Source organism: Poecilia reticulata, chromosome 1 (genome assembly GCF_904066995.2).
Source record: "Poecilia reticulata chromosome 1, P_reticulata-male-v2, whole genome shotgun sequence".
NCBI classification, from domain to species: Eukaryota; Metazoa; Chordata; class Actinopteri; order Cyprinodontiformes; family Poeciliidae; genus Poecilia; species Poecilia reticulata.
In genome coordinates this window covers 25,852,131-25,864,952 of record NC_088830.1, presented here as the reverse complement: position 1 = coordinate 25,864,952, position 12,822 = coordinate 25,852,131, and positions in this window count along the sequence as shown.

Sequence of the window (12,822 nt, the reverse complement as noted above, 5' to 3'; positions counted from 1 at the left end):
GGTTTGAGAATCCTTGCAAGATGTCACTCTGCTAAAACTCTGAGGTTTGAGAATCCTGGCAAGATGTCACTCTGCTGAAACTCTGAGGTTTGAGAATCCTGGCAAGATGTCACTCTGCTTAAACTCTGAGGTTTGAGAATCCTTGCAAGATGTCACTCTGCTTAAACTCTGAGGTTTGAGAATCCTTGCAAGATGTCACTCTGCTTAAACTCTGAGGTTTGAGAATCCTTGTATGATGTCGCTCTGCTAAAACTCTGAGGTTTGAGAATCCTTGCAAGATGTCGCTCTGCTAAAACTCTGAGGTTTGAGAATCCTTGCAAGATGTCGCTCTGCTAAAACTCTGAGGTTTGAGAATCCTTGCAAGATGTCGCTCTGCTAAAACTCTGAGGTTTGAGAATCCTTGCAAGATGTCGCTCTGCTTAAACTCTGAGGTTTGAGAATCCTTGCAAGATGTCGCTCTGCTAAAACTCTGAGGTTTGAAAATCTTTGTATGATGTTGCTCTGCTAAAACTCTGAGGTTTGAGAATCCTTGCAAGATGTCACTCTGCTAAAACTCTGAGGTTTGAGAATCCTTGCAAGATGTCGCTCTGCTTAAACTCTGAGGTTTGAGAATCCTTGCAAGATGTCGCTCTGCTAAAACTCTGAGGTTTGAGAATCCTTGTATGATGTCGCTCTGCTAAAACTCTGAGGTTTGAGAATCCTTGCAAGATGTCGCTCTGCTAAAACTCTGAGGTTTGAGAATCCTTGTATGATGTTGCTCTGCTAAAACTCTGAGGTTTGAGAAACCTTGTATAATGTTGCTCTGCAAAATCTCTGAGGTTTGAGAATCCTTGCAAGATGTCATTCTGCTAAAACTGAGGTTTGAGAATCCTTGTATGATGTTGCTCTGCTAAAACTCTGAGGTTTGAGAATCCTTGTATGATGTTGCTCTGCTAAAACTCTGAGGTTTGAGAATCCTTGTAAGATGTCGCTCTGCTAAAACTCTGAGGTTTGAGAATCCTTGTATGATGTTGCTCTGCTTAAACTCTGAGGTTTGAGAATCCTTGCAAGATGTCGCTCTGCTAAAACTCTGAGGTTTGAGAATCCTTGCAAGATGTCACTCTGCTAAAACTCTGAGGTTTGAGAATCCTTGCAAGATGTCGCTCTGCTAAAACTCTGAGGTTTGAGAATCCTTGTATGATGTCGCTCTGCTAAAACTCTGAGGTTTGAGAATCCTTGTATGATGTTGCTCTGCTAAAACTCTGAGGTTTGAGAATCCTTGCAAGATGTCACTCTGCTAAAACTGAGGTTTGAGAATCCTTGTATGATGTCGCTCTGCTAAAACTCTGAGGTTTGAGAATCCTTGTATGATGTCGTTCTGCTAAAACTCTGAGGTTTGAGAATCCTTGTATGATGTCGCTCTGCTAAAACTCTGAGGTTTGAGAAACCTTGTATGATGTCGCTCTGCTAAAACTCAGAGGTTGGAGAATCCTGGCAAGATGTCGCTCTGCTAAAACTGAGGTTTGAGAATCCTTGTATGATGTTGCTCTGCTAAAACTCTGAGGTTTGAGAATCCTTGTAAGATGTCGCTCTGCTAAAACTCTAAGTTTTGAGAATCCTTGCAAGATGTCACTCTGCTAAAACTCTGAGGTTTGAGAAACTTTGTATGATGTTGCTCTGCTAAAACTCTGAGGTTTGAGAATCTTGTATGATGTTGCTCTGCTAAAACTCTGAGGTTTGAGAATCCTTGTATGATGTTGCTCTGCTAAAACTCTGAGGTTTGAGAATCCTTGTATGATGTTGCTCTGCTAAAACTCTGAGGTTTGAGAATCCTTGCAAGATGTTGCTCTGCTAAAACTCTGAGGTTTGAGAATCCTTGTATGATGTTGCTCTGCTAAAACTCTGAGGTTTGAGAATCCTTGCATGATGTCGCTCTGCTTAAACTCTGAGGTTTGAGAATCCTTGCAAGATGTCGCTCTGCTTAAACTCTGAGGTTTGAGAATCCTTGCAAGATGTCGCTCTGCTTAAACTCTGAGGTTTGAGAATCCTTGCAAGATGTCACTCTGCTTAAACTCTGAGGTTTGAGAATCCTTGCAAGATGTCGCTCTGCTAAAACTCTGAGGTTTGAGAATCCTTGCAAGATGTCGCTCTGCTAAAACTCTGAGGTTTGAGAATCCTTGCAAGATGTCGCTCTGCTAAAACTCTGAGGTTTGAGAATCCTTGCAAGATGTCGCTCTGCTAAAACTCTGAGGTTTGAGAATCCTTGTAAGATGTCGCTCTGCTAATACTCTGAGGTTTGAGAATCTTTGTATGATGTCGCTCTGCAAAATCTCTGAGGTTTGAGAATCCTTGTAAGATGTTGCTCTGCTAAAACTCTGAGGTTTGAGAATCCTTGTATGATGTTGCTCTGCTAAAACTCTGAGGTTTGAGAATCCTTGCAAGATGTTGCTCTGCTAAAACTCTGAGGTTTGAGAATCCTTGTAAGATGTTCCTCTGCTAAAACTCTGAGGTTTGAGAATCCTTGTATGATGTTGCTCTGCTAAAACTCTGAGGTTTGAGAATCCTTGTATGATGTTGCTCTGCTAAAACTCTGAGGTTTGAGAATCCTTGCAAGATGTTGCTCTGCTAAAACTCTGAGGTTTGAGAATCCTTGCAAGATGTTGCTCTGCTAAAACTTAGGTTTGAGAATCCTTGCAAGATGTCGCTCTGCTAAAACTCTGAGGTTTGAGAATCCTTGTATGATGTTGCTCTGCTAAAACTCTGAGGTTTGAGAATCCTTGTATGATTTTGCTCTGCTAAAACTCTGAGGTTTGAGAATCCTTGTATGATGTCGCTCTGCTAAAACTGAGGTTTGAGAATCCTGGCAAGATGTCGCTCTGCTAAAACTCTGAGGTTTGAGAATCCTTGTATGATGTTGCTTTGCTAAAATTCTGAGGTTTGAGAATCCTTGTATGATGTTGCTCTGCTAAAACTCTGAGGTTTGAGAATCCTTGCAAGATGTTGCTCTGCTAAAACTTAGGTTTGAGAATCCTTGCAAGATGTCGCTCTGCTAAAACTCTGAGGTTTGAGAATCCTTGCAAGATGTCGCTCTGCTAAAACTCTGAGGTTTGAGAATCCTTGCAAGATGTTGCTCTGCTAAAACTCTGAGGTTTGAGAATCCTTGCAAGATGTTGCTCTGCTAAAACTCTGAGGTTTGAGAATCCTTGCAAGATGTCGCTCTGCTAAAACTCTGAGGTTTGAGAATCCTTGCAAGATGTCGCTCTGCTAAAACTCTGAGGTTTGAGAATCCTTGTATGATGTCGCTCTGCTAAAACTCTGAGGTTGAGAATCCTTGTATGATTTTGCTCTGCTAAAACTCTGAGGTTTGAGAATCCTTGTATGATGTCGCTCTGCTAAAACTGAGGTTGAGATCCTGGCAAGATGTCGCTCTGCTAAAACTCTGAGGTTTGAGAATCCTTGTATGATGTTGCTTTGCTAAAATTCTGAGGTTTGAGAATCCTTGTATGATGTTGCTCTGCTAAAACTCTGAGGTTTGAGAATCCTTGCAAGATGTTGCTCTGCTAAAACTCTGAGGTTTGAGAATCCTTGCAAGATGTTGCTCTGCTAAAACTTAGGTTTGAGAATCCTTGCAAGATGTCGCTCTGCTAAAACTCTGAGGTTTGAGAATCCTTGTATGATGTTGCTCTGCTAAAACTCTGAGGTTTTAGAATCCTTGTATGATGTTGCTCTGCTAAAACTCTGAGGTTTGAGAATCCTTGTATGATGTCGCTCTGCTAAAACTGAGGTTTGAGAATCCTGGCAAGATGTCGCTCTGCTAAAACTCTGAGGTTTGAGAATCCTTGTATGATGTTGCTTTGCTAAAATTCTGAGGTTTGAGAATCCTTGTATGATGTTGCTCTGCTAAAACTCTGAGGTTTGAGAATCCTTGCAAGATGTCGCTCTGCTAAAACTCTGAGGTTTGAGAATCCTTGCAAGATGTCGCTCTGCTAAAACTCTGAGGTTTGAGAATCCTTGCAAGATGTCGCTCTGCTTAAACTCTGAGGTTTGAGAATCCTTGTATAATGTTGCTCTGCTAAAACTCTGAGGTTTGAGAATCCTTGTATAATGTTGCTCTGCTAAAACTCTGAGGTTTGAGAATCCTTGTATAATGTTGCTCTGCTAAAACTCTGAGGTTTGAGAATCCTTGCAAGATGTCGCTCTGCTTAAACTCTGAGGTTTGAGAATCCTTGCAAGATGTTGCTCTGCTAAAACTTAGGTTTGAGAATCCTTGCAAGATGTCGCTCTGCTAAAACTCTGAGGTTTGAGAATCCTTGTATGATGTTGCTCTGCTAAAACTCTGAGGTTTTAGAATCCTTGTATGATGTTGCTCTGCTAAAACTCTGAGGTTTGAGAATCCTTGTATGATGTCGCTCTGCTAAAACTGAGGTTTGAGAATCCTGGCAAGATGTCGCTCTGCTAAAACTCTGAGGTTTGAGAATCCTTGTATGATGTTGCTTTGCTAAATTCTGAGGTTTGAGAATCCTTGTATGATGTTGCTCTGCTAAAACTCTGAGGTTTGAGAATCCTTGTATGATGTTGCTCTGCTAAAACTCCGAGGTTGGAGAATTCTGGCAAGATGTCGCTCTGCTAAAACTGAGGTTTGAGAATCCTTGTATGATGTTGCTCTGCTAAAACTCTGAGGTTTCAGAATCCTTGCAAGATGTCACTCTGCTAAAACTCTGAGGTTTCAGAATCCTTGTAAGATGTCGCTCTGCTAAAACTCTGAGGTTTGAGAAACTTTGTATGATGTTGCTCTGCTAAAACTCTGAGGTTTGAGAATCTTTGTATGATGTTGCTCTGCTAAAACTCTGAGGTTTGAGAATCCTTGTATGATGTTGCTCTGCTTAAACTCTGAGGTTTGAGAATCCTTGCAAGATGTTGCTCTGCTAAAACTGAGGTTTGAGAATACTTGCAAGATGTTGTTCTGCTAAAACTGAGGTTTGAGAATCCTTGCAAGATGTCGCTCTGCTAAACTCTGAGGTTTGAGAATCCTTGTATGATTTTGCTCTGCTAAAACTCTGAGGTTTGAGAATCCTTGTATGATTTTGCTCTGCTAAAACTCTGAGGTTTGAGAATCCTTGTATGATGTTGCTCTGCTTAAACTCTGAGGTTTGAGAATCCTTGTATGATTTTGCTCTGCTAAAACTACGAGGTTGGAGAATCCTGGCAAGATGTCGCTCTGCTAAAACTCTGAGGTTTGAGAATCCTTGTATGATGTTGCTCTGCTAAAACTCCGAGGTTGGAGAATCCTGGCAAGATGTCGCTCTGCTAAAACTGAGGTTTGAGAATCCTTGTATGATGTTGCTCTGCTAAAACTCTGAGGTTTGAGAATCCTTGCAAGATGTCGTTCTGCTAAAACTGAGGTTTGAGAATCCTTGCAAGATGTCGCTCTGCTAAAACTCTGAGGTTTGAGAATCCTTGTATGATTTTGCTCTGCTAAAACTCTGAGGTTTGAGAATCCTTGTATGATTTAGCTCTGCTAAAACTCTGAGGTTGGAGAATTCTGGCAAGATGTCGCTCTGCTAAAACTGAGGTTTGAGAATCCTTGTATGATGTTGCTCTGCTAAAACTCTGAGGTTTCAGAATCCTTGTAAGATGTCGCTCTGCTAAAACTCTGAGGTTTGAGAAACTTTGTATGATGTTGCTCTGCTAAAACTCTGAGGTTTGAGAATCTTTGTATGATGTTGCTCTGCTAAAACTCTGAGGTTTGAGAATCCTTGTATGATGTTGCTCTGCTTAAACTCTGAGGTTTGAGAATCCTTGCAAGATGTTGCTCTGCTAAAACTGAGGTTTGAGAATACTTGCAAGATGTTGTTCTGCTAAAACTGAGGTTTGAGAATCCTTGCAAGATGTCGCTCTGCTAAAACTCTGAGGTTTGAGAATCCTTGTATGATTTTGCTCTGCTAAAACTCTGAGGTTTGAGAATCCTTGTATGATTTTGCTCTGCTAAAACTCTGAGGTTTGAGAATCCTTGTATGATGTTGCTCTGCTTAAACTCTGAGGTTTGAGAATCCTTGTATGATTTTGCTCTGCTAAAACTACGAGGTTGGAGAATCCTGGCAAGATGTCGCTCTGCTAAAACTCTGAGGTTTGAGAATCCTTGTATGATGTTGCTCTGCTAAAACTCCGAGGTTGGAGAATCCTGGCAAGATGTCGCTCTGCTAAAACTGAGGTTTGAGAATCCTTGCAAGATGTCGCTCTGCTAAAACTCCGAGGTTGGAGAATCCTGGCAAGATGTCGCTCTGCTAAAACTCTGAGGTTTGAGAATCCTTGCAAGATGTCGTTCTGCTAAAACTGAGGTTTGAGAATCCTTGCAAGATGTCGCTCTGCTAAAACTCTGAGGTTTGAGAATCCTTGTATGATTTTGCTCTGCTAAAACTCTGAGGTTTGAGAATCCTTGTATGATTTAGCTCTGCTAAAACTCTGAGGTTTGAGAATCCTTGTATGATGTTGCTCTGCTTAAACTCTGAGGTTTGAGAATCCTTGTATGATGTTGCTCTGCTTAAACTCTGAGGTTTGAGAATCCTTGTATGATGTCGCTCTGCTAAAACTCTGAGGTTTGATAATCCTTGTATGATGTTGCTCTGCTAAAACTCTGAGGTTTGAGAATCCTTGTATGATGTTGCTCTGCTAAAACTCTGAGGTTTGAGAAACTTTGTATGATGTTGCTCTGCTAAAACTCTGAGGTTTGAGAATCTTTGTATGATGTTGCTCTGCTTAAACTCTGAGGTTTGAGAATCCTTGCAAGATGTTGCTCTGCTAAAACTGAGGTTTGAGAATACTTGCAAGATGTCGTTCTGCTAAAACTGAGGTTTGAGAATCCTTGCAAGATGTCAGTCTGCTTAAACTCTGAGGTTTGAGAATCCTTGCAAGATGTCGCTCTGCTAAAACTCTGAGGTTTGAGAAACCTTGTATGATGTCGCTCTGCTAAAACTCTGAGGTTTGAGAATCCTTGTATGATGTCGTTCTGCTAAAACTCTGAGGTTTGAGAATCCTTGTATGATGTTGCTCTGCTAAAACTCTGAGGTTTGAGAATCCTTGTATGATGTCGCTCTGCTAAAACTCTGAGGTTTGAGAATCCTTGTATGATGTCGCTCTGCTAAAACTCTGAGGTTTGAGAATCCTTGTATGATGTCGCTCTGCTAAAACTCTGAGGTTTGAGAATCCTTGCAAGATGTCGCTCTGCTAAAACTCTGAGGTTTGAGAATCCTTGTATGATGTTGCTCTGCTAAAACTCTGAGGTTTGAGAATCCTTGTATGATTTTGCTCTGCTAAAACTCTGAGGTTTGAGAATCCTGGCAAGATGTCGCTCTGCTAAAACTCTGAGGTTTGAGAATCCTTGTATGATGTTGCTTTGCTAAAACTCTGAGGTTTGAGAATCCTTGTATGATGTTGCTCTGCTAAAACTCTGAGGTTTGAGAATCCTTGTATGATGTCGCTCTGCTAAAACTCCGAGGTTGGAGAATCCTGGCAAGATGTCGCTCTGCTAAAACTGAGGTTTGAGAATCCTTGTATGATGTTGCTCTGCTAAAACTCTGAGGTTTCAGAATCCTTGCAAGATGTCACTCTGCTAAAACTCTGAGGTTTGAGAATCTTTGTTTGATGTCGCTCTGCTAAAACTCTTAGGTTTGAGAATCCTTGTATGATGTCGCTCTGCTAAAACTCTGAGGTTTGAGAAACCTTGTATGATGTTGCTCTGCTAAAACTCTGAGGTTTGAGAATCCTTGTAAGATGTCACTCTGCTAAAACTCTGAGGTTTGAGAATCCTTGCAAGATGTCGCTCTGCTAAAACTCTGAGGTTTGAGAATCCTTGCAAGATGTCGCTCTGCTTAAACTCTGAGGTTTGAGAATCCTTGTATGATGTTGCTCTGCTAAAACTCTGAGGTTTGAGAATCCTTGTATAATGTTGCTCTGCTAAAACTCTGAGGTTTGAGAATCCTTGTATAATGTTGCTCTGCTAAAACTCTGAGGTTTGAGAATCCTTGCAAGATGTCGCTCTGCTTAAACTCTGAGGTTTGAGAATCCTTGCAAGATGTCGCTCTGCTAAAACTCTGAGGTTTGAGAATCCTTGCAAGATGTCGCTCTGCCAAATCTCTGAGGTTTGAGAATCCTTGTATGATGTCGCTCTGCTTAAACTCTGAGGTTTGAGAATCCTTGTATGATGTTGCTCTGCTAAAACTCTGAGGTTTGAGAATCCTTGTATGATGTTGCTCTGCTGAAACTCTGAGGTTTGAGAATCCTTGCAAGATGTCACTCTGCTAAAACTCTGAGGTTTGAGAATCCTGGCAAGATGTCACTCTGCTGAAACTCTGAGGTTTGAGAATCTTGGCAAGATGTCACTCTGCTAAAACTCTGAGGTTTGAGAATCCTTGCAAGATGTCACTCTGCTAAAACTCTGAGGTTTGAGAATCCTTGCAAGATGTCGCTCTGCTGAAACTCTGAGGTTTGAGAATCCTGGCAAGATGTCACTCTGCTAAAACTCTGAGGTTTGAGAATCCTTGCAAGATGTCGCTCTGCTAAAACTCTGAGGTTTGAGAATCCTGGCAAGATGTCACTCTGCTTAAACTGAGGTTTGAGAATACTTGCAAGATGTTGCTCTGCTAAAACTTAGGTTTGAGAATCCTTGCAAGATGTCGCTCTGCTAATACTCTGAGGTTTGAGAATCCTTGCAAGATGTCGCTCTGCTTAAACTCTGAGGTTTGAGAATCCTTGCAAGATGTCGCTCTGCTTAAACTCTGAGGTTTGAGAATCCTTGCAAGATGTCACTCTGCTAAAACTCTGAGGTTTGAGAATCCTTGCAAGATGTTGCTCTGCTTAAACTCTGAGGTTTGAGAATCCTTGCAAGATGTCGCTCTGCTAAAACTGAGGTTTGAGAATACTTGCAAGATGTCATTCTGCCTAAACTCTGAGTTTTGAGAATCCTTGTATGATGTCGCTCTGCTAAAACTCTGAGGTTTGAGAATCCTGGCAAGATGTCACTCTGCTGAAACTCTGAGGTTTGAGAATCCTTGCAAGATGTCACTCTGCTAAAACTCTGAGGTTTGAGAATCCTGGCAAGATGTCGCTCTGCTGAAACTCTGAGGTTTGAGAATCCTGGCAAGATGTCACTCTGCTGAAACTCTGAGGTTTGAGAATCCTTGTATGATGTTGCTCTGCTAAAACTCTGAGGTTTGAGAATCCTTGTATGATGTCGCTCTGCTAAAACTCCGAGGTTGGAGAATCCTGGCAAGATGTCGCTCTGCTAAAACTGAGGTTTGAGAATCCTTGTATGATGTTGCTCTGCTAAAACTCTGAGGTTTCAGAATCCTTGCAAGATGTCACTCTGCTAAAACTCTGAGGTTTGAGAATCCTTGTAAGATGTCGCTCTGCTAAAACTCTGAGGTTTGAGAAACTTTGTATGATGTTGCTCTGCTAAAACTCTGAGGTTTGAGAATCTTTGTTTGATGTTGCTCTGCTAAAACTCTGAGGTTTGAGAATCTTTGTTTGATGTTGCTCTGCTAAAACTCTGAGGTTTGAGAATCCTTGTAAGATGTCGCTCTGCTAAAACTCTGAGGTTTGAGAATCCTTGCAAGATGTCACTCTGCTAAAACTCAGAGGTTTGAGAATCCTTGCAAGATGTCAGTCTGCTTAAACTCTGAGGTTTGAGAATCCTTGCAAGATGTCGCTCTGCTAAAACTCTGAGGTTTGAGAATCCTTGTATGATGTCGCTCTGCTAAAACTCTGAGGTTTGAGAATCCTTGTATGATGTCGCTCTGCTTAAACTCTGAGGTTTGAGAATCCTTGCAAGATGTCGCTCTGCTAAAACTCTGAGGTTTGAGAATCCTTGCAAGATGTCGCTCTGCTAAAACTCTGAGGTTTGAGAATCCTTGCAAGATGTCGCTCTGCTAAAACTCTGAGGTTTGAGAATCCTTGTATGATGTCGCTCTGCTAAAACTCTGAGGTTTGAGAATCCTTGTATGATGTTGCTCTGCTAAAACTCTGAGGTTTGAGAATCCTTGTATGATGTTGCTCTGCTTAAACTCTGAGGTTTGAGAATCCTTGCAAGATGTCACTCTGCTAAAACTCTGAGGTTTGAGAATCCTTGCAAGATGTCGCTCTGCTTAAACTCTGAGGTTTGAGAAACTTTGTATGATGTTGCTCTGCTAAAACTCTGAGGTTTGAGAATCTTTGTTTGATGTTGCTCTGCTAAAACTCTGAGGTTTGAGAATCTTTGTTTGATGTTGCTCTGCTAAAACTCTGAGGTTTGAGAATCCTTGCAAGATGTCGCTCTGCTAAAACTCTGAGGTTTGAGAATCCTTGCAAGATGTCGCTCTGCTAAAACTCTGAGGTTTGAGAATCCTTGCAAGATGTTGCTCTGCTTAAACTCTGAGGTTTGAGAATCCTTGCAAGATGTTGCTCTGCTAAAACTCTGAGGTTTGAGAATCCTTGTATGATGTTGCTCTGCTAAAACTCTGAGGTTTGAGAATCCTTGTAAGATGTCGCTCTGCTTAAACTCTGAGGTTTGAGAATCCTTGCAAGATGTCGCTCTGCTAAAACTCTGAGGTTTGAGAATCCTTGCAAGATGTCGCTCTGCTAAAACTCTGAGGTTTGAGAATCCTTGTATGATGTCGCTCTGCTTAAACTCTGAGGTTTGAGAATCCTTGCAAGATGTCGCTCTGCTTAAACTCTGAGGTTTGAGAATCCTTGTATGATGTTGCTCTGCTAAAACTCTGAGGTTTGAGAATCCTTGCAAGATGTCACTCTGCTAAAACTCTGAGGTTTGAGAATCCTTGTATGATGTCGCTCTGCTAAAACTCTGAGGTTTGAGAATCCTTGTATGATGTCGCTCTGCTAAAACTCTGAGGTTTGAGAATCCTTGTATGATGTTGCTCTGCTTAAACTCTGAGGTTTGAGAATCCTTGTATGATGTTGCTCTGCTAAAACTCTGAGGTTTGAGAATCCTTGCAAGATGTCACTCTGCTAAAACTCTGAGGTTTGAGAATCCTTGCAAGATGTCACTCTGCTTAAACTCTGAGGTTTGAGAATCCTTGCAAGATGTCGCTCTGCTAAAACTCTGAGGTTTGAGAAACCTTGTATGATGTCGCTCTGCTAAAACTCTGAGGTTTGAGAATCCTTGCAAGATGTCGCTCTGCTTAAACTCTGAGGTTTGAGAATCCTTGCAAGATGTCGCTCTGCTAAAACTCTGAGGTTTGAGAATCCTTGTATGATGTCGCTCTGCTTAAACTCTGAGGTTTGAGAATCCTTGTATGATGTCGCTCTGCTAAAACTCTGAGGTTTGAGAATCCTTGCAAGATGTTGCTCTGCTAAAACTCTGAGGTTTGAGAATCCTTGTATGATGTCGCTCTGCTAAAACTCTGAGGTTTGAGAATCCTTGTATGATGTTGCTCTGCTAAAACTCTGAGGTTTGAGAATCCTTGTATGATGTCGCTCTGCTTAAACTCTGAGGTTTGAGAATCCTTGCAAGATGTCACTCTGCTAAAACTCTGAGGTTTGAGAATCCTTGCAAGATGTCGCTCTGCTTAAACTGAGGTTTGAGAATACTTGCAAGATGTCGTTCTGCTAAAACTGAGGTTTGAGAATCCTTGCAAGATGTCGCTCTGCTAAAACTCTGAGGTTTGAGAATCCTGGCAAGATGTCACTCTGCTGAAACTCTGAGGTTTGAGAATCCTTGCAAGATGTCACTCTGCTAAAACTCTGAGGTTTGAGAATCCTGGCAAGATGTCGCTCTGCTAAAACTCTGAGGTTTGAGAATCCTGGCAAGATGTCGCTCTGCTAAAACTCTGAGGTTTGAGAATCCTTGCAAGATGTCACTCTGCTAAAACTCTGAGGTTTGAGAATCCTTGCAAGATGTCGCTCTGCTAAAACTCTCAGGTTTGAGAATCCTTGCAAGATGTCGCTCTGCTAAAACTCTGAGGTTTGAGAATCCTGGCAAGATGTCGCTTACTAAAACTCTGAGGTTTGAGCTGTTCGAGGAGACCCCATAAGGGCAAGTCCTCACGTGGATCGATGTTTTTAATGTTTTTATCTTTACTTTTAATAATGTTTTTATCTTATTTAATCTTTTTCAAAATCTCTTTCTCTTTCTCACTGTTTATTCTGTTTTTATTTTTATTTTAATCATGTGAAGCACTTGGGCTGCACAGTGGCGCAGTTGGTAGAGCTGTTGCCTTGCAGCAAGAAGGTTCAGGGTTCAATTCCCCGCCCTGGTCTCTCTGCATGGAGTTTGCATGTTCTCCCTGTGCATGCGTGGGTTTTCTCCGGGTACTCCAGTTTCCTCCCAAAGTACAAAAACATGACTGCTAGGTTAATTGGTCTGTCTAAAATTGCCCCTAGGTGTGAGTGTGTGTGTGCATGGTTGTTTGTCCTGTGTGTCTCTGTGTTGCCCTGCAACAGACTGGCGACCTGCCCAGGTGACCCCTCCTCTCACCCGGTACGTTAGCTGGAGATAGGCACCAGCAACCCTCCTGACCCCACCAAGGGGTCAGGAATTGATTTGTTTTACTATGAAATCCTGTCTTTCGCTTGGTTTAAATGATACAGTGTTGTATTGTTTCAGTTTCATCCGTACATACTAGTGATGGGTAGTCGATTCTGTGTCACTCAATACTGACACCTGCTGGACATTCGTACAAGCAACGTAGTGATTTGATGACCAAGTCTATACAACGATAAGATTTAAGTCTTTGTATTTTATTGAATATTGTATAGTGTATTATGTCATATCTTCAGTTAAATTAAAAATATATTTGATATACAGTCAATAAATAATGTGAACATGTAGGCTACCATAAAGTGAAAATTTAA